Source organism: Bos javanicus, chromosome 1 (assembly GCF_032452875.1).
Source record: "Bos javanicus breed banteng chromosome 1, ARS-OSU_banteng_1.0, whole genome shotgun sequence".
NCBI classification, from domain to species: domain Eukaryota; kingdom Metazoa; phylum Chordata; class Mammalia; order Artiodactyla; family Bovidae; genus Bos; species Bos javanicus.
The window spans coordinates 45249550-45269695 of NC_083868.1; the positions used below are offsets into that span (position 1 = coordinate 45249550).

General features: G+C 41.3%; 1 protein-coding gene across 1 annotated transcript in view; it reads left to right on the plus strand.

Annotated features, from left to right (window-relative positions):
* Positions 1 to 5097: 5097 nt before the first annotated feature.
* Positions 5098 to 20146, plus strand: part of TMEM45A (transmembrane protein 45A) — a 116094-nt gene continuing 101045 nt past the window's right edge. Inside the window, exon 1 of the mRNA XM_061382524.1 lies at positions 5098 to 5444. The gene's annotated coding sequence lies outside the window, so the exon portion shown is untranslated. The remainder of the gene's footprint in view (positions 5445 to 20146) is intronic.

Here is a 20146-nt window from a genome sequence, read left to right on the forward strand (position 1 = left end):
TTTTTAAGTTTATTCATTTGGCTGCTCTTGGTCTTAGTTATAGCATGTGGGATCTTCTTTTGTTTGTTTGTTTTTCCAGCATGTGGGATCTTTAATTTCAGCATATGGGATCCAGTTCCCTGACCAAGGATCGAACCCAGGTCCCCGGCATTGAAAGCGCAGAAGCTTAGCTACTGGACCACCAGGGAAGACCCAAGATTTCATGTACTCTTTACTCAGTTTCCTCCAATTATAACATTTTGCACGATTATAGTACAATATCCCAACAACATCCCATGCATATAGTCAAACTACAAAATTCTTCCAACACCACAAGGATCTTCTACTTTGCCCATTTATATTCACACTCATTTCCCTTCCACCCCACCACCTCTTTAACCCCAGGCAATCATTATTCTGTTTTCCATTTCCATAATTTTGTCATTTCAAGGATGTTACATAAAGAGAATCACAAAGTATGTAAGAAAAGCATCTAGTTTTCCACATTAAGTATAGTGTTGTGTGTGCTCAGTTGTGGCCGACTCTTTGAGACTACATGGACTGTAGCCCACCATGCTCTTCTGTTCATCGGATTTTTCCAAACAAGAAAGAATACTGGAGTGGGTTGCCATTTCCTTCTCCAGGGGATCTTCCCAACCCCCGGATTGAACTCACATCTCCTTCATTACACGCTGATTCTTTACCATAGAGTCACCTGGGAAGCCATGCATAATGTTAGCTGTGGGTATTTTGTATGTGTTCTTGTGCATGTTCTCCTCTCCTTTTTTATTTTTCTGAGCATTTTTCTGATGCTGAATTTTGTTGAAAGTGCTTACTCTACATCGACTGAACAGTTCAGTTAAGTTATTCAGTCATGTCTGACTCTTTGCAAACCCAAGGACTGCAGATGCCAGGCCTCCCTGTCCATCACCAACTCCTGTTGGTGATGCCATCCAACTATCTCATCCTCTATTGTTCCCTTTTCCTCCCACCCTCAATCTTTCCCAGCATCAGGGTCTTTTCCAATGAGTCAGCTCTTCCCGTCAGGCGGCCAAAGTACTGGAGTTTCAGCTTCAGCATCAGTCCTTCCAATTAATATTCAGGACTGATCTCCTTTAGGATGGATTGGTTGGATCTTGTAGTCCAAGGGACTCTCAAGAGTCTTCTCCAACACCACAGCTCAGAAGCATCAATTCTTCAATGCTTAGCTTTCTTTATAGTCCAACTCTCACGTCCATACATGACCACTGGAGAAACCAAAGCTTTGACTACATAGACCTTTGCTGGCAAAGTAATGTCTCTGCTTTTTAACATGCTGTCTAGGTTGGTCATAACTTTTCTTCCAAGGAGTAAGTGTCTTTTAATTTCATGGCTGAAGTCACCATCTGCAATGATTTTAGAGCCCCCCAAAATCAAATCTGTCACTGTTTCCATTGTTTCCCCATCTATTTGTCATGAAGTGATGGGGCTTGAATGCCGTGATCTCAGTTTTCTGAATGTTGAGTTTTAAGCCAACTTTTTCACTCTCCTCTTTCACTTTCATCAAGAGGTTATTTAGTTCCTCTTCACTTTCTGCCATAAGGGTGGTGTCACCTGTATATCTTAGGTTATTGATATTTTTCCCGCAATCTTGATTCCAGCTTGTGCTTCATGCAGCCTGGCATTTCTTATGATGTACTCTGCTGCTGCTGCTGCTAAGTCACTTCAGTCGTGTCAGACTCTGTGCAACCCCATAGACGGCAGCCCACCAGGCTCCGCTGTCCCTGGGATTCTCCAGGCCAGAACACTGGAGTAGGTTGCCATCTTCTCCAATGCATGAGAGTGAAAAGTGAAAGTGAAGTTGCTCAGTCGCTTCCAACTCTTTGCGATCCCATGGACTGCAGCCCACCAGGCTTCTCCGTCCATGGGATTTTCCAAGCAAGAATACTGGAGTGGGGTGCCATTGAGTTAAATATGCAGGGTGACAATATAGAGCCTTGATATAGTCCTTTCCCGATTTGGGAACCAGTCTGTTCCATGTCTAGTTTTAACTGTTGCTTCCTGATCTGCATACAGATTTCTCAAGAGGCAGGTCAGGTGGTCTGGTATTCCCATCTCTTGAAGAATTTTTCACAGTTTGTTGTGATCCATGCATCAACTGATAAATTTGTGTAATTTTTCTTTAGTCTATGAATGTCATGGGTCATATTGGTTAATTTTTTAATTAGATAAGCCCTGCATCCCTAGGGAAAAAACCCAACTTGCTAATGGTGTATAATAATTTTTATATATTGCCTAGTTCTATTTGCTAATATTTTTGCATCTGTATTCATTAGGGGTATTGATTGGTCTGTTTTCTTTTTTATGCTTTGTTTCTTTAGTTTTGCATCTGAGAAGTTCTGTCTTGCCAAAATCAGTTGGAAAGGGTTCTTTCCTATTTTCTGAAAGACATTATGTAGATTTGGTGTTAATTCTTCCTTAAACATTTGGTAGAGCTCTTCAGTGAAAACTTCTGGGCCTGGAGATTTCTTCTTTGGGAGTATTTGAATTATGAATTCAATTTCCTTAATTGGTTACAGAGCTATTCAAATTATTTCATATTGAGTGAGTTGTGGGAATTTGTGTTTTTCAAGGAACTGGTTCATTTTATTTAAGTCAAATTTTATGTGTGTAGCGTTGTTGGGAATGTTCCCTTATTTCTTTCTGATGTCTGCAAGGTCTATAGTGAGATCCCTGGTTTTGTTCCTGACGTTGATAATTGATGTCTTCTCTCTTTACTTTTTTTGTCAGTCATGCTACCAGTTGTTCATTATATTGATCTTTTCAAAGAACCAGCCCTTAGTTTTTACCTTATTATAGCCTGCTAAAGGTGGAAGTCTAGGACCCAGCTAGCCTTTGCTGAGGTGGATGTGGGGGAAGCCACACTTTTGTCTGAGGTGTTTGGCTAGAGCATACCCATTATCGTCTAAACTCATCTTGTCTTTCTAGGTTCCTCCTTCCTGGTTCTTTGGCTAAAAACAAAAGACAGCAGTCTTTTGCTGGGGTCCAAGTCTGGATCAAGGAACTCATGATCATGACATTCCTTTGGTCCCTAGATTCTAAGCCTCTCTGCCTTCTTCTTTCAACCCTTCAAAGTTGTTTTGTATTTGTTTATACGTAAAGTCAGGGTTTGTGGTTGTACTAGCAGGAGAAACAGGGAAAATTGTATCTACTCCATCTTCCTCCCTGGAAATCTTTTTTTTTTTTTTTTAGTAGATTTTTGAGGAAGCCATGTCAGTGGTTAACAATGTCAGGTGCCTGTTGATTGTAATGAGTGTAGAAGGTTGATCATATACCTTGACTGTCAGGCCATTGTTGAATAACTTTTGAATTACAGGTGTACCATTATCAGATTACAAATGTTCCAGAAAGCTGAACTCATGATGAATTTCAAGGGCCAAGCTTCCTTCGTGAGTTTTCTTGACTGCTAGAGTGATTGAGTATTGTGAATCTACTCATGTATTTTTTTTTCCTTGGTGAATGGGACCCTGAATTTTGGAGGGCTTGCAGAGGAGAGATAACATGGAAATCAGGGCTATAAAGACTTGCGGTGTCTGACTAGTCCATTGTGGCAGACAGACCCTAAGGAGGACCCCAGGCTCTCCACCTCCTGGCATCCAGGAACTTCAGGAGATCGAGGCTAGTCTCTAGGAGGCAAGGGCAGTTGCTAGCTGACATCTAGAAAGAAGCAGGGGATGCAGAGCTAAAGCCACAAAGAAATGAAGCCTGCAACAACCCAAGAGAGCCTGGAAGCAGATTCTTCCCTCCTTGAGCCTCCAGATGAGGATGTATCCTGACAGACACTGTGAGGGCAGCCTTGTGAGATGCTGAGCAGAGAATCCCAGTTAAGCCATGCCTCAACTTCTTTCCTTTAAAAACTGCAAGAGTAAATGTGTGGTGTTTCAAGCTACCAAATTTGTGGTAATCTGTTAAATAGCAATAGGTAACAAATAGACCAACCAAGAATACATCATCTACAGAGTGAAAGCTTTGGACATCAGAAGGCAGAGGCACTCATAATAATAAACTCTGACCCAACTACTCCTGGCAAATGGCATGAAAATTTATGTACGCATGATGTGAACACATATTGGAAAACTTGGTGGTGTGCTATGATAGACTGCCTGGTCTCTGTCTTGGTAGCCTCATCTGAAAGTGGAGATAATTTTAATGTCTACTTCATAGGGTGGCTGTAAGAATTAAACATGATAATGCAGGTAAAGCAATTTAGTGAAGACCTGGCACAGTTCATGGCGTGTGGCCCAATGAATGTAGCTTTTGCCATCTTAATGTTTCAATGAGGTCACATTGTTGTCAACATCCTCAAATTGTAAAGGTGACTGGTTTGCAGACACTCCCCCCAACTAATCAATCTTTCAACAGTTTCCCCAGGATCAAAGCATCGTTTTGCTGTCCTGTTTACATTCTCACAAAACAACGTTTTTCATTTTCCTACAACTACCATCACCCAGCTGAAACTAACCAAGTCTTCCAAATCTCTCCCATAATCAACCCTGGGCTTTTCTGCAGAAAGAACAACTTCTCTAGTTAATGAGGACTTCAGTGAAGGGTTCATTAAGTTTTTTTCCTCCAACAAAAGAATACTGTCCCCATGAAAAAGGTTCTTGAATTTCATTTTTTGCTCCCTGGATCAAGAGGGGAGAGTGAAGTTCTGAGACGTGGTTTGAGGCCCTTTGGGGGCGTGGGCATTTCGGAGCCCCAGTCCCTTCCACTCGGAAATGTTGGGGATTTAAGTCAGAGCGGGGCGTGCCTATAAATTTCATCCCAAGAACGGGTTGAAATCACACTGTTTAAAGAAACCAGCCTAACCACCTGAAAGGGTGGGAGTAAAAGGAAGCAGGGCCGGGACTAGCCCTGGTGCGGAAGACCCCTCTCGGCCCCGGCCCCTCCCGGGCCCGCAGTGGCCGCCGAGTGCCACATCAGCACCCGCGCTCCACTTCCAGGTTCTTACCAAGGATGCAGCGAGCGAGCCCGGGGGGCGGGGGGCGGGGCTTGAGGCCCGCGGGAGTGGCGGGCTGACCCGCCAATAGGCGGCAAGCGAGGAGCCCCGGAGACCAATCAGCTGGAGCTTCTGCTAGCGGCGGCCGCCTAGACTCATGCCCCGCGGGGGAATCAGATGAGACACATCTGGACAGCTGCGCTGGGGAACTGTGCTGCCCCTTCTCGGGCCGACGTCAGCTGAGCACGTCTCCCACGTTCTCTCCTTGCAGGCACTTATTATTATTCATTTTCCCAATGAAGCAACCTAGAATCCAAGTTTAAACTTTTCTCCTCTAATGCGAGAGGGGGCCAGATCCCATCCTACTTGTTAAACGTTCTTGGGGCTCTGGGATCCAAAGGACAGAAACAGCAACAACGAAAGCCCAGCCGCTGTCTCATTTAAAACTGGCAAAGTGGAAAAGTAGTATTGAGTAAGACCGATTTGGGTAAGTTTTGGATACGTATTGGATATCCTGTTTATCGCTCTATGATCTCTATCTTGCCTCTTTTTCCTATTCTCACTAGCCCTCTCTTTATCAGGGAGAGAATACCGCTTGCTGCCACAAACTGAACAGACTTCGTTTCCTTTACTTCTTTGGTAACACTTTAGTTTTGGGGTCATCTGTATGCTATTTTTAAAAATTTCCTGGGAACCGAAATTTAACTGCTTTCCTATTAAAAGCCTCTTCTAACTTCAAAGTTGAACTATGGATAACTTTATTTTTCTGTTTTCTTTCAGTGAAAACAGTGTATACATTTGTAGAGCCGGTATTTTTATCCATCCCCAACACTCTATTTTGGTAGAGGATTGAAAAGTTATCTGGGTTATTCACAACTAACGAAACTTTTACTTTCTATAATAAGATGTTTAATATTAAATTATTTAAATCCTGAATTGTTATAGGTAGTTACTGTTTCAGTTACATGTGAATGAAGCTCAGTGTCTTTTCTGTATTCTCCTGCTCATAGTGGTAGGCACAAATTCTTCCTTGATCATTAAAAAACACATTAAACATGTTTGTTTAGAGATGCTGTACATCCACTATGTACACCAATAATGTTATATATTAATCGCACTATGTACCACTATGTACATCAATAATGTATATCCACTATGTACATCAATAATGTTATATTATGACCACTATGTACAGACCACTATGTACATCCCTATGTACATCAGTAAATAACATCACTGTTCTGTATTAATCCCATAATTACATCAAAATAATATTCACAGTGGTTGTTAGATCGTTGTGCTTCCACATAATTCTGATATTTATTTCAGGATTTAGAAATGGAAATGTTGGCAAATATTGAGCTAGGTGAATGGCCTGAGGCTCATTCCATCTTAGACATCTATAATTGTCTCTGTTTAAGCAATGTTTTAGATTTGAGGCTTTATCAGATATTATTTACTATTGTGGCCAGAATTAATCTTTAATTTCTGACTTAGAAAGCAGTAGGTGCCTTAATTGAAAGTGTGTTTTTGATTCAGAAAAGCATTGCACACTGTGAGTGGAAGAGTTGAAGTGGTTTTCAGGGCTGGAGGTTTAGAAGAAACAGTGTTGCAGGGATCAGTATAAAGAGCCAGCTGGTCTGGTTCAATTCAAAACCCTCCTGTTTAATCTTGAGCAAGTTACTCAGCCCATCTTACCTCAGTTCCATCCTCTGTATATGGAGATAATACTACCTATCACCGGCTCCCTTCTCAGCTTCCCCTGCTGCACTTGTTTTCCCAGCCACCATTCTGACCTCTACACTACCACCTAGGGTTTACTGAGTGCAGACCAGTTGTTAATGGGGCCTTGTGTATGGCTGTAAGGGAGAGAGAGTCTGGAGAGGAAAGTGAGGTAGAATTTATCAAACACCTTAGAAAGATCTAGAAAGTTCTGGGAAAGAGAACTTATAGGATGGTTTTATAGAAGGGTTGGCATTTCTGGGAAAGATTTTGACAAACAGCTTTGGTTGAGGGGAAAGGGATCCTAAAACAGAAGGTGGCAGGCATTCTAGGAGGAAGGGAAAGCATGGACAAAAGCATTGAGGCTAGAAAGTGTGACTCTATCATCAGGACCCTGGGTTGTGATAGGAATAATTCATGAGAAGTCAGTAGATGGAAAGATGAAAAGTGGGGGAAGGGGGAGGTAGGAGAGAGTGGTGGGGAGAGCCTGTGGGGAAGGAGAGGCTTGGGAGGTAAGATTGGTAGGAAGTGGCAAGCTGAACTGGCAGCAGTTGCATAGTTGGAGGTGTCTCTGGAATGATCCATCTCTGGAGTCCAGTTTCTACCCCTTGCCCAGCATACCTTCCCCATCTGTTCCACTGCTTCAGTGACCTCCAGCCCACCCCCTTCAGGGCCTTGAAGGACTGCTCAGTGAGTCTGGGTCCCACTCTTGGAATCACTCTTGTGGTGGCTGTCTTGGAGCTCTGCTGAAGTGGTTTGGCATCCTGGACTGTTAGGCTGCATTTCAGATGCAGGCTACACTCTAAAGTCTTTGACATGGTTGTGATTGTTGCACTCGTCCCCAACTCCCTACACACACAGTGTGTGCTGGAAAGCCCTTTTTCATGTTGCTAAGAGAGTCGAACATTCACATGGTAATATTTATAACCTTATGATGTACAATTGTTGAAGAAGATAAGACCTGTAGTATTCACCTCAGTGGAGAGTCAGTTTGGAGATCTCTGCTGTCTCTTCCTTGAGAAGTACTGAGCTGTGTCAGAGGGAACCCAGGTCTTGTCCTGATGCTGCTGTGGACCACCTGTGTGACCTTGGGCAAGACTGAGCCATTATGGCCGTCTCTGTGCCATCAACTGTTAAAAGATCTCTAAGGCCCCTCTTCCCTTGGATGATTCTTTTGTTCTTCTTGCACCCCCTAGAGCCCAAGCCTTAACCACTAGTCTGTGCTGCCTTGGATATAATACATCAAAACAGCTTTTTTTGTTTATAACAACGGTAGTCAAGAAGTCCATGGAAGGAGGATCACTGGAGGTGGGGGGACCATTTGGAGGAGTGGAGTTGGTACAGTTTCCCAGGAGTGGCCAGAATATCAACATGAGTCTTGTGTACGGATGTGTTGCATGTGCAGACCGGTCATGTTTTGTTGTTGTTCAGTTGCTAAGTTGTGTCCAACTCTGCTACCCCATGAACTACAGCAGATGCCATTCAGCCATCTCATCTGGAGATGTTTTACTTGTTTTTTAGATGGAGCTCATTACAAATAATCATCTGTATTTTCTTTTTTTTATTTAAAAAATTTTTTATTTTATTTTATTTTTAACTTTACAGTATTGTATTGGTTTTGCCATATATCAATATGAATCCGCCACAGGTATACACGTGTTCCCCATCCTGAACCCTCCTCCCTCCTCCCTCCCCGTACCATCCCTCTGGGTCGTCCCAGTGCACCAGCCCCAAGCATCCGGTATCATGCATCAAACCTGGACTGGCGACTCAGTTGAAACATGTATAATATCATATATGTCTTTTCATCTTGATTGAACAGAACTACCATAGACCTTGGGCTTACGGTAGACTTTCAGTAATATCAGGTGACTCATTGTTGCCTTTAAAAAGCTGAAACAGAGTATACAAGCATCAAAAGTAATGATTTCCCCTTTATTTACCTGCCTTCTTCCCTTTCTACTAGTTTTTCCAGATGTAATTGTGTTAATAGTTTGGTCTGTATCCTTCCAGTCCTTCTCCAAGAGTCTACTCATGGGTGTAGATCTAAACATGAATATAATTTAAAAATATAAATAGAACCACAGTAGTTTTATTTGAAAATACAGAGAAACAATGAAATGTCCGAAGGCTTGTGGAAGAATGGGGCAGATGCCAGGTACACTTTCTATTCCTGTTACTTGTGAATCCTTGTTTGTTTGTTTGTTTTTCTTATTTCTAGAGACACTGTGGTTTTGGGATAAGAACTTCACGTGGTGAAGGTCAACGTAGGACTATTTGAGGGGTCCTGTTATTAGTCATACCCAGTCTGGATTTGAATTTTGGGAATTCAACCTTAAATTTTTTAATATAGTGAATCAACTTTAAAATATTTCTTGAAAAACAGTTTAGTTTTCTTTTTATCTTATTAACTTAATGTAGTCACTCTTTTCAGTCTAGCACACTGACAGAGTACACAGACTTTGGAGTCAGACTGAAGGTTTCAACTTGATACCTACTTCTTACTAGTGTAAGTCACTTTGTCATGGAGGTTTTATTACCTATAAAATGGGGATATCAAAGCCACTAAATGAGGAAATCAGTAGAAAACATTTAGCATGATGTCTGCGTCATACTAAAGCCTATACATGTAAGCAGTTCATTTTTTACTGTGGTAAAAAGCATAACATAAAATTTGGCTTTGTAACCATTTCTAAGTGTATAGTTCAGTGACGTCAAGTACATTCACATTTTTGTGCAGTCATCACCACTGTGAATCTCCAGAACTTTTTCATCAAAATGAAACTCTGTCCTCATTAAACCTTAACTCTCTATTACCTTCCCCTGTCCTCTCAGCCTCTGGCAGCAACCATTCTACATTCTTTCTCATGCATCTGACTACTCTAGGTATCTCATATAAGTGAAACTATAGAATATTTGTCTTTTTATGACTGGATTATTTCACTTAGCATATGTCTTCAAAGTTCACCCAGATTATAGTGTTATAATTTGATTTCTTTTTAAAGCTTAATAATTTTTCTTTGTACATATATATCACATTTTGTTTCTCCAAAACAAATGTTGATGGACATTTGGGTTATTTCCATCTGCAAAGTTAATTTTTTGTGTCAATTTGTCCAGGCTACAGTATCCAGACACTTAGTCAAACATTATTCTAGATATTTAGTGAAGGTATTTTTAGGTTTGAGGCTTTAACCCCATGAGGGCTTCCCTTGTGGCTCAGTGGTAAAGAATCCGCCTGCCAATGCAGAAGCCACAGGAGATGTGGGTTCAATCCCTGAGTGGGGAAGATCCCCCAGAGAAGGAAACGGCAACCCATTCCAGTATTGCTTTAAAATCTCATGGACAGAGAAGCCTGATGGGCTATAATTCATGGGGTCCCAAAAGAGTAGGACATGACATAGCAACTAAATAGCAACTACTTGCATAAAATTCAAATGACATCCCTCATTTCCAGGTAGCCCTGTATTAAATTACTATCCTCACACTTTAAATGAACAAAGTATAAAGTTCTGAATTTCACTTTGATATGTCTAGGTATAGACTTAAAAAAAATTAACAGCTTGTTTTCTTTTGATGTGTCCTTTATATTTGAAGACTCAAATATAAAGTCTTCCTTTAGATCAGAGAGTTGTTCTCCAGTTATTTGAATCTCGCTTCCTCTCTCTATAAGCCAGAAATAATTCAGACAAATGATTGTCAACAGCTGTTACAGGAAGAGGGGAAAAACCAGCATAGAGAGAGGCATGTAGTAAGAAGCACATTTAGGACAGATTTAGGAACACTGTGTATTAAATAAATAATGAAAATTTAATAACATTAAAAAATAATGCAGAAGGAAAAATCGTGAAAAATGCTCGCACCAAAATCATGTGGTAGCTGAACCTTGAGGACAAAGGCCTGAGGAAGAGGGAGTAATAAGGAGGAGAGAGAAGGTTTTGTTGAGAAAGAATGGGGGGTACTGGGGTCAGGGACCTAGAAGCTCTTACCTTTAAGCCAGCAGGAAGGAGAACTGACAGCCCAGCGTCTCTGTCTCTGGTGTCGCTTCTCCTCCTCCTGCTCTGCCCTCAGTTTGTGTACACCAAGGGCATGAAGACAGATTGTGGGAGAGCAGGGTAATCTGGTTTTTTCCTTGTTGCTTGTGTGACTTTTCCTCTGTTGTTTCCACTGCGGGGAGCAGAAGAATGAATCAATGAGGATGAATGAGATCATCCTCCTGGGGCAAGTGGGAAAACCCCATACAGACACTAAGCCTCCTTTTCCTCATCAGAAAAGCAGGCCTTTCTCCCTCTACTTCTAAGAGAGGATTCATGAAGTCCTGTATGTAATGGGGCTTCGTGAACTGTATTGTGTTTTATGGAGGAGAGAGGTTATGTGACCATGATCATACTTTAAAGCTCTTTCTTCACAGAAAGATGCACAAACAACTGATGGCTAAGTGAGTGACAGTTTATTAGGTGTCAGCTCTTCTCAGGGTTCTTCTCGTTGTACCGTCATGGATGCCTTATGGTGTAGAGGCTATTATTATTTTAGAGATGAGATAACTGAGGCCCAGAGAGGTTAAGTAACTCTTCCAAGGTCACACAGTGATGAAATCAGGATTTAAGCACAGGATAACCTCCTTGCAGTGTCTGAATGCTTTATGCCATGTGTAATATTATCCTCAGGAGTGAAGCACCTGTTGTGGTTGCCACTTTTTGATATTCACCATGGCCTGAAAGGTAATCTGGCTCTGCCTTTATCCACCCATCTCCACCTTGTCCCCTCCTTTCCCAATGCTAATGAAATGTAGTCAGACTTTGGATAAAAAAGTAGGTTCAGGTAGAGGCCATGTGATGATTTGAGGTGTGAGATACTTGTTTTGTTCTTTCATCTACAAGCTCAGGCTTGGACTGGTGCTTCTCTCATGTTCTCCAGTAGCAATAACTTTGCCATTAGTTTCGAAATGAGTGAGATGGCCAATACCAAGTCCTAGAGAAGATCTGTGAGCAACTCTGCTCAAATAGGGCTTCCCTGGTAGCTCAGATGGTAAAGAATCTGCCTGCAATTTAGGAGACGAAGGTTCGATCCTTGAATTGGGAAGATCCCTTGGAGAAGGGAATGGCAACCCACTCCAGTATTTTTGCCTGGAGAATTCCATGGACAGAGGAGTCTGGCAGGCTACAGTCTGTGGGGTCTCAAAGAGTTGGACATGACTGAATGACTAACACACACACTGCTCGAATAATGCAACCTACTTCTCCTCTGATAAACTTGGCCTCATGATGTCCAGATTGTATTTACACCTTATACAAGCCTTTTAGGCTGTTCGTTTCCTTCCCCGGAAATGGGGCTGGTGTGAGTCAGGATGGTACAGGGGATATTCCAATTGCTCTTGAGATTAGAAAATAAAAGATTGATAGTGTGATTGTTGATATTTTTGATGAGAATTCATTGGTGGAGAGCATGACAGTTACTCAGTGAGTTGAGAAGAAACACATCTTCTGGGAAAAAGCTTTGGCTTTGGCCTGGGTGCTTACCATCCAGAGGCTGTCTGTGTGGAGAGAGTCATGAGTCTTTCCCCATATCACTGTTGTTTTCCAATTTCCAAATGGAGCACTACTGTTGCAGTGAATGAGAAGGCAGCGGCTCCAAAATTTCTCATGTGGCCGTGGAGAGACATGGGTTATACAAAGTATGCTTATATAGCTGGAAGAGGTATTGGAGGGTCAACATCATTTCAGACTGGACTTCCAGTATTCTCCTTGCCTTTTAAACCCATTACCTATTTTAATGATTTCCAACTTTTAGAAGAGGATTTTATTGTCTTTTGTTAATGAACTGGCATGGTAATGAAAACAATTCTCAATTTTTTTGGTGTGTGTGTGCCTGCTGATGCTCAGTCGTGTCCAACTCTTTGTGACCCCATGGACTATAGCCCACCAGGCTCCTCTGTCTATGGAATTTTCCAGGCAAGGATGTTGGAATGGGTTGCCATTTCCTACTCCAGGGGATCTCCCCAACCCAAGGATCGAACCTATGTCTCTTGCATTGCATCTTCTGCATTTGCAGGCAGATTCTTTATCACTGAGCTACTTGGGAATCCCTTTAGTGGCCAAAAAAAAAAATATATATATATATATATATTCAGTAGTCTGAGGATGTGAAGTAGGAATGTGTCTTTTATCAAGCTTTCTAGGAGATTCTTGGGTCAGTGGCTCAAGATCCTCATTTTGAAAAACTCAGGTTAAAGTGGTATCTTTTCTGTGTAATAATATTGGTGTTGAGTGCTAAGTTGACTGAATTTGAAAGAATTTCTGGTTTTGCCCAAGATAGAGTAACAGGGCCAGATTTATTCTTATCCTGAAATAATAAAAAACATCAGATAAAATATATGAAGTAATATATGGGTTTTGAAACACTGGTCATCAGGCAATGGGAGGGCAGTGATATCCAGGAAATTACAAAGACGTGAACACTCCAACTGCTCCAGCTGATCCCTGGGAGACAGTCCAGGCTGAGCCCCAGGTGGAACTCATACTCCTTGAGTTGAGGAGGTGGTGCTGAGAGCCCAGGAAACCAAGGTGTCCAGAGTTCACAGGACTGAGTTCCAGAACCAAGAGACCTGCACAGAGAGGGGTCACTGGAAACATGCGGGAAGGCCCCTCACGTGTTCATAAGAGTAAGTGAGTCAACTACAGGAGTCTGGAGGGTGGCGGGAGGGGTGCAAAGATGAGGGAGAGGGTGGAGAGCAGTTCCCTGCAGTCACAGAAGTCTGGGAATATTGCTTGTTCCCTGGACAGAACAGTCAGGAAGGTCTGGCCTCAGTAACGGGGAATACTTAGCCTTAAACTGATCACTGCTCCCGACATGCCTAACAGATCATCAAAAAGTGATACCTGAGAGGATCAGACTGCTCCCAGGTCACCTACTCATCCCAGAACAGACCTCAAGAATATTTAGAAATATGAAAAAATATCCAGTGCCCCAAAAGACAAAATTCACAATGTCTGGCACCCCAAAATAGTAAAGCAATTGTGTTTAAAATGAAACACACTGTCCTTGACTGACCTAGAAGTGTATTTCCACACACATTTTTGTACCATTATGCAGTCAAACAGTTAAGTCCATCAGTGTAACATTTTGTACATAACATGCCCTACTCTGCTAAACCATGGTCTGCGTTAATATTTATCTTGGCTTCTGAGATAACAGTTCCTCTTTCATGTCCATTATTGTTTTTTTAAATATGTTTCCTGTGTTTGGTAACTCCAACTCCTGGCTTATGGGAAGGTAAGCTCAGTCAGTACATCATGTATCTGCCCTAAGCATTGGAGCTGGGAGCAATGGATGGTGAAATGGGGCTAATTCTCTAAGGCTGATGGGTGACTTGGAATCAAATGCCATAGAGAGCAGTAAGGGCCAAACCAGGGAGTCCAAGATCTGCTGACAGGTATAAGGGGTGAGTTCAGCCAGGGTGAATTTCAGCCTCTGAAATTCAACAGCAGTGTACCAGTGTTGTGTTAGGACTGAAGCTGAAGAGTCAGACCTTGACTTTGCTACTTGCAGTTTGAGGTTGGGTTAGTGAGATTACTCTGGGGTCATGCATGAGCTTAATGCTCTACGGGTCTATAACGGACCTCCAGACTTTGAGCCTGGGCTGTCTCTTCTCCTCTGAGATTAGGTAATTTTTAATTTGGTCACCAAGCACCAAGTGTGTTTTGCTGATTCATTGCTGCCTAGAAGTTCGGTCTGACACCCTGTCTTCTGGGTATCTCTTCTTTAATGCTTTGCTACTTGAAGAAACAAGTGTTCTTTAGTTTGGCTGGTGCCAAGCACCTTGCCATCCTTTCCCATTCTGCCTGAGCAGATAGGTGACTTTTCTACTTATAAGTCTCTTGGATGGTGGAAAAGTGTATGTTTCTTAAAACGTTGTGTCCCAGATCAATTTGTAAAAAAGTAAGAAAGCTCTTACTTGAAGATAATGACAAGACATTACTACTATCATCTGATGAAAATGTTCCTTTCTTTGAAGGATTGGGGCTAAAGGGTCAGTCTTAGAAAAAATTGGAAGTCAGTTTGTCTTTTAAAGCAGAGGTCTTAAGATCACGTTTTCACCTGAAAAGGAGGCCGATCAGAAGTCTTCTAAAACCTTACTTTTATTCCCAGTGTTGGCTGGACTCTGGGTTGGGTTACTACAGCAGGAATACAGGGATGCATACTAGTCAGTATTCTCATGATCTCTATGATGGTTCTTGTGGCAGAAACAGTTTACTTGCAGTATTTAATGATAATAATAACAGCAGCTGCAGCGTTAGATGGCGGATGGAAAAAGTCTATCACTTTCATTTCCTTTCAATCAGCATTGATCAGAGGAGGATCCGTTTCTCTCTGGTGTTTTCCAGTGAGAGAGACGAGGAGAGCGTGGGTGAGGCTTTCTGTCTTCACTTGATGAGCTTAGGACCATTTCCTGTCTTCCTGCACATGTCTGGGACCTTCAGCCTGTTTGCAAGATGTACTCAAGGACAAAGATTGTGGTTTCTGGAGAGAAATGCACAGAAGAACTTGATACAGTCTCACAGTTGTTAATTGTGGTAGGTGTAACTGGTTTTGTTTTTTGGCATATTGTTATTGTTGTTGTTCAGACTCTTTGTGACTCCACCGACTGCAACACACCAGGCTCCTCTGTCCTCCACTATGTCCTGGAGTTTGCTGTCCACTGAGTTTGGTTCATGTCCATTGAGTTGGTGATGCTATCTTACCATCTCATCCTCTGTGGTCCCCCTTCTCCTGCCTTAAGTCTTTCCCAGCATCACAGTCTTTTCCAACGAGTCAACTCTTCACATCAGGTGGGCGACATATTGGAGCTTCAGCTTCAGCATCAGACCTTCCAATGAATATTCAGGGTTGATTTTCTTTAGATTTTACTGGTTTGATCTCCTTGCAGTCAATGGGACTCCCAAGAGTCTTCTCCAGCACTGCAATTTGAAAGCATCAATTCTTCGGTGCTCAGCCTTCTTTATGGACCAACATCCATTCATGACTAAAGAAAAATCATTAATTTGACTGTAAGGACCTTTGTCAGCAAAGTGATGTCTCTGCTTTTTAATATGATGTCTAGTTTTGTTATAACTTTCCTTCCAAGGAGCAAGTGCCTTTTAATTGCATGGCTGCAGTCACCATCAGTGATGATTTTGGAAACCAAGAAAAGAAAATCTGCCAGTGCTTTCACTTTCCCCCCTTCTATTTGCCATGAAGTGATGGGACCAGATGCCATGATCTTAGTTTTTTTCTTTCAGATCACACAACTGTATTTTCTATTTGTCTTGTGTATAGATAGGGCCATCTGGTTGGTTTAAACCAGTTAAGCCTTCTCTACCACCTCTCTTTTGCCTCTATGGTGAACATAGAGTCCATGCGTTGAAGATGGCCTCCAACAGGAATGTGATCTGAATTTCTAAAGCCTTGCTTGAAGGAAAGATGCCCAGGAAAGCCACACAAATGGGAGTGCTCTGTTGTTCTTAATTTGCATAATATGTAACCTTTCACATTAGAAGCTACTTAGTTTTTCTAATGTTGAGTTTGAAGCCAGCTTTTTCACTGTCCTCTTTCACTCTCATCAAGGGGCTCTTTAATTCCTCTTCACTTTCTGCCATTAGGCTGATATCATCTGCATCTTTGAGATTGTTGATATTTCTCCCAGCAATCCTGATTCCAGCTTGTGATTTATCCAGCTCAGCATTTCACATGATGTACTCTGGGTTTAAGTTAAACATGCAGGGTGACAATATACAGCCTCAACATACTCCTTTCCCAGTTTTGAACCTGTCTGTTGTTCCATGTCTAGATCCAACTGTTGCTTCTTGACCTGCATATAGTATTCTCCAGGAGACAGGAAAGGAGGTCTTTTACTCCTATCTCTTGAAGAATTTTCTTCAGTTTGTTGTTGTCCACACAGTCAAAGGCTTTGGTGTAGTCAGTGAAGCAGAAGTAGATGTTTTTCTGGAATTCCCTTGCTTTTTGCATGATCCAGTGAATGTTGGCAGTTTGATATCTAATTCCTCTGCCTCTTTGAAACCCTGCTTGTATATCTGGAAGCTCTCAGTTCAGATACTGCTGAAGCTTGGCTTGAAGGATTTTGAGCATAACCTTGATAGCATGTGAAATGAGCACAATTGTATGGTATTTGAGCTTTCTTTGGCATTGCCCTTCTTTGGGGTTGGAATAAAACTGACATTTTACAGTCCTGTGGCCATTTCTGAGTTTTCCAAATTTGTTGACATATTGAGTGCCGCACTTTAACAGCATCCTTTTAGGATTTGAAATAACTCAGCTGGAATTCAGTCACCTCTACTAGCTTTCTTAGTAACAGTTCTTCCTAAGGCCCTCTTGACTTCACAGTCCAGGATATCCGGCCCTAGGTGAGTGACTACACCATCATGGTTATCCGTGTCATAAAGACATTTTTTTGTACAATTCTTCTGTGTATTCTTGCCACCTCTTCTTAATCTCTTCAGCTTCTTTTAGATCCTTACTCTTTCTGCTTTTGGCTTATTTTTGTTTATTTCTGCTTGAATGATGATGAGTAAGAAAGGGTAGAGTGAGTGGGTCAAAGTACTGTGCCCTGATAAGCAGTTACATTCTGATTGCCTCTCAGATGGGAGTTTATTTTTCCCTGAGATGAGAATCTGCTTGATAATGGGAAACCCTTGAAGCAGGCAGGAGCCTTTGAGTTGCTTCAGTCTCAGTCCTGCTTCCATCTCCCACTTTTGTCTCTGCCCTCTACTCTCATGCTCTTCTGCCAAAACCCATAATTGTCCTTCTGTTGGCAGCTTTCTCCAGGACCTCATTTACCCAGAAACTGCACAGGATTCAGTAGAGGCTAAGTTGGGATTCTTCCCCTCCTGTTTTCTGTGTATATTATTTTGGGGATTGGAAATCAAATTTTCATGCCACTTTAGAAGTCCTTCTTCAAGATTAAAAAAAAATAAATTTATTTATTTTTAATTGAAGGATAGTTGCTTCACAATATTGTGTTGGCCTCTGCTGTATATCAAGATGAATCAGCCATAGGTATACATATGTCCGCTTCCTCTTGAACCTCCCTCGCACCTCCGACCCCTTTCCACCCCTCTAGGTTATTACGAAGCCCCAGTTTGAGTTCCCTGAGTCATACAGCAAATTCCCATCAGATAGCTATTTCACATATGGTAGTGTACATGCTTCCATGTTACTCTGTCCATTCCTCTCACCTTCCCCTTCCTCTCTACCCTCCACCTGTGTTCATAAGTCTCTTCTCTATGTCTGCATCTCCATTGCTGCCCTGCAAATAGGTTCTTTGCTACCATCTTTCTAGATTCCATATATATGCTTTAATATATAATATTTGTTTTTCTCTTTATGACTTACTTCCCTCTGTATAATAGGCTTTAGGTTCATCCACCTCATTAGAACTGACTCAGATATGTCCCATGTCCTAACTATTGTATATAGATCTGCATTGAACACTGGAGTACATGTGCCTTTTTCAATTTTGGTTTTCTCAGGGTATATGCCTAGGGCTTATATGCCTAGGGCTTCCCAGGTGGCTCAGTGGTAAAGAATCTGCCTGCAATGCAGGATCTGCTGGAGACACAGGTTGGATCCCTTGGTTGGAAAGATCCCCTGGAGGAGGAAATGGCAACCCACTCCAGTATTCTAATAAGGGAATTATTGGATCATATGGTAGTTCTACTCCCAGTTTTTTGAGGAATCTCCATACTGTCTTCCATAGTAGCTGTAATCAATTTACATTCCCACCAATAGTGCAAGAGGGTTTCCTTTTCTCTGCACTCCCTCCAGCATTTATTGTTTGTGGATTTTTTGATGATAGTCATTCTGACCAGTAGGAGGTGATATCTCATTGTAGTTTTGATTTGCATTTCTCTAATAATAAGTGATGTTGAGCATCTTTTCATGTGTTTTTTAGCCATCTGTATGTCTTCTTTGGGGAAATGTCTGTTTAGGTTTTTTTGCCCACTTTCTGATTGGGTTATTTGTTTTTCTGGTATTGAGTTTTATGAGATGCTTGTATATTTTAGAAACTAACCCTTTGTCAGTTGTTTCATTTACTATTATTTTCTCCCATTATGAGGGTTGTCTTTCCACCTGATTATAGTTTCCTTTGCTGTGCAAAAGTGTTTAAGTTTATTTAGATCCCACTTGTTTATCTTTGTTTTTATTTCCATTACTCTGGGAGGTGGGTCATAGAGAATCTTGCTGTGATTTATGTCATACAATGTTCTGTCTGTTTTCCTCTAAGAGTTTTATAGTTTCTGGTCCTGCATTTAGGTCTTTAATCCATTTTGAGTTTATTGGTGTTAGGAAGTATTCTAGTTTCATTCTTTTATACATAGCTTTCCAATTCTCCCAGCACCATTTATTGAAATGACTCTTTTCCCCATTCAAATTCTTGCCTCCTTTGTCAAAGATAAGGTGCCTTTAGGTGTGTGGGTTCATCTCTTGGCTTTTTATATTGTTTCATTGGTCTATATTTCTGATTTTGTGCCAGTACCATACTGTCTTGATGACTGTAGCTTTGTAGTATAGTCTGAAGTCAGGGAGGTTGCATTCCTCCAGCTGCATTCTTTTTTCTCAAGATTGCTTTGCTATTTGGGGTCTTTTGTGTTTCTATACCAATTGTGAAAATTTTTGTTCTAGTTCTTTGAAAAATGCCATTGGTAACTTGATAGGGATTACATTGAATCTGTAGATTACAGTTGGTAGTAGAATTATTTTTACAGTATTGACTCTTCCAATCTAGGAGCATAGAATATCTCCCCATCTGTTTATGTCATCCTTGATTTCTTTCATCAGTGTCTTACAGTTTTCTGTATACAGTTCTTTTGTCTCCTTAGATAGGTTTATTCCTTGGTATTTTATTCTTTTTGTTGCAATGGTAAATGGGATTGATTACTTAATTTCTCTTTCTAGTGTATAGTAATGCAAATGATTTTTAGGTATGGATTTTATATCCTGCAACTTTACTAAATTCACTGATTAGCTCTAGTACTTTATAATTTCTTGGTAATGTCTTTAGGGTTTTCTATGTATAGTATCATGTCATCTGCAAACAGTGAGGATTTTACGTCTTCTTTTCTAATCTGGATTCCTTCTTTATTTCTTTTTCTTCTCTGATTCCCATAGCTAGGACTTCCTAGCTATGTGTGTTCCTAGCTATAAACAGTGTTGAATAATAGTGGTGAGAGTGGGCACTCTTGTCTAGTTTTGATCTCAGAAGGAATGCTTTCAGTTTTTCACTGTTGAGAATAATGTTTGCTGTGGGTTTGTTGTCTATCACCTTTATTATGTACAGGTTCCTTCTATGCCCATTTTTTGAAGAGCTTTTATCACAAATGGGTGCTGAATTATGGCAAAAGCTTTTTCTGCATCTCTTGAGATTATCACATAGTTTTCATCTTTTAATTTGTTAATATAGAGTATCACATT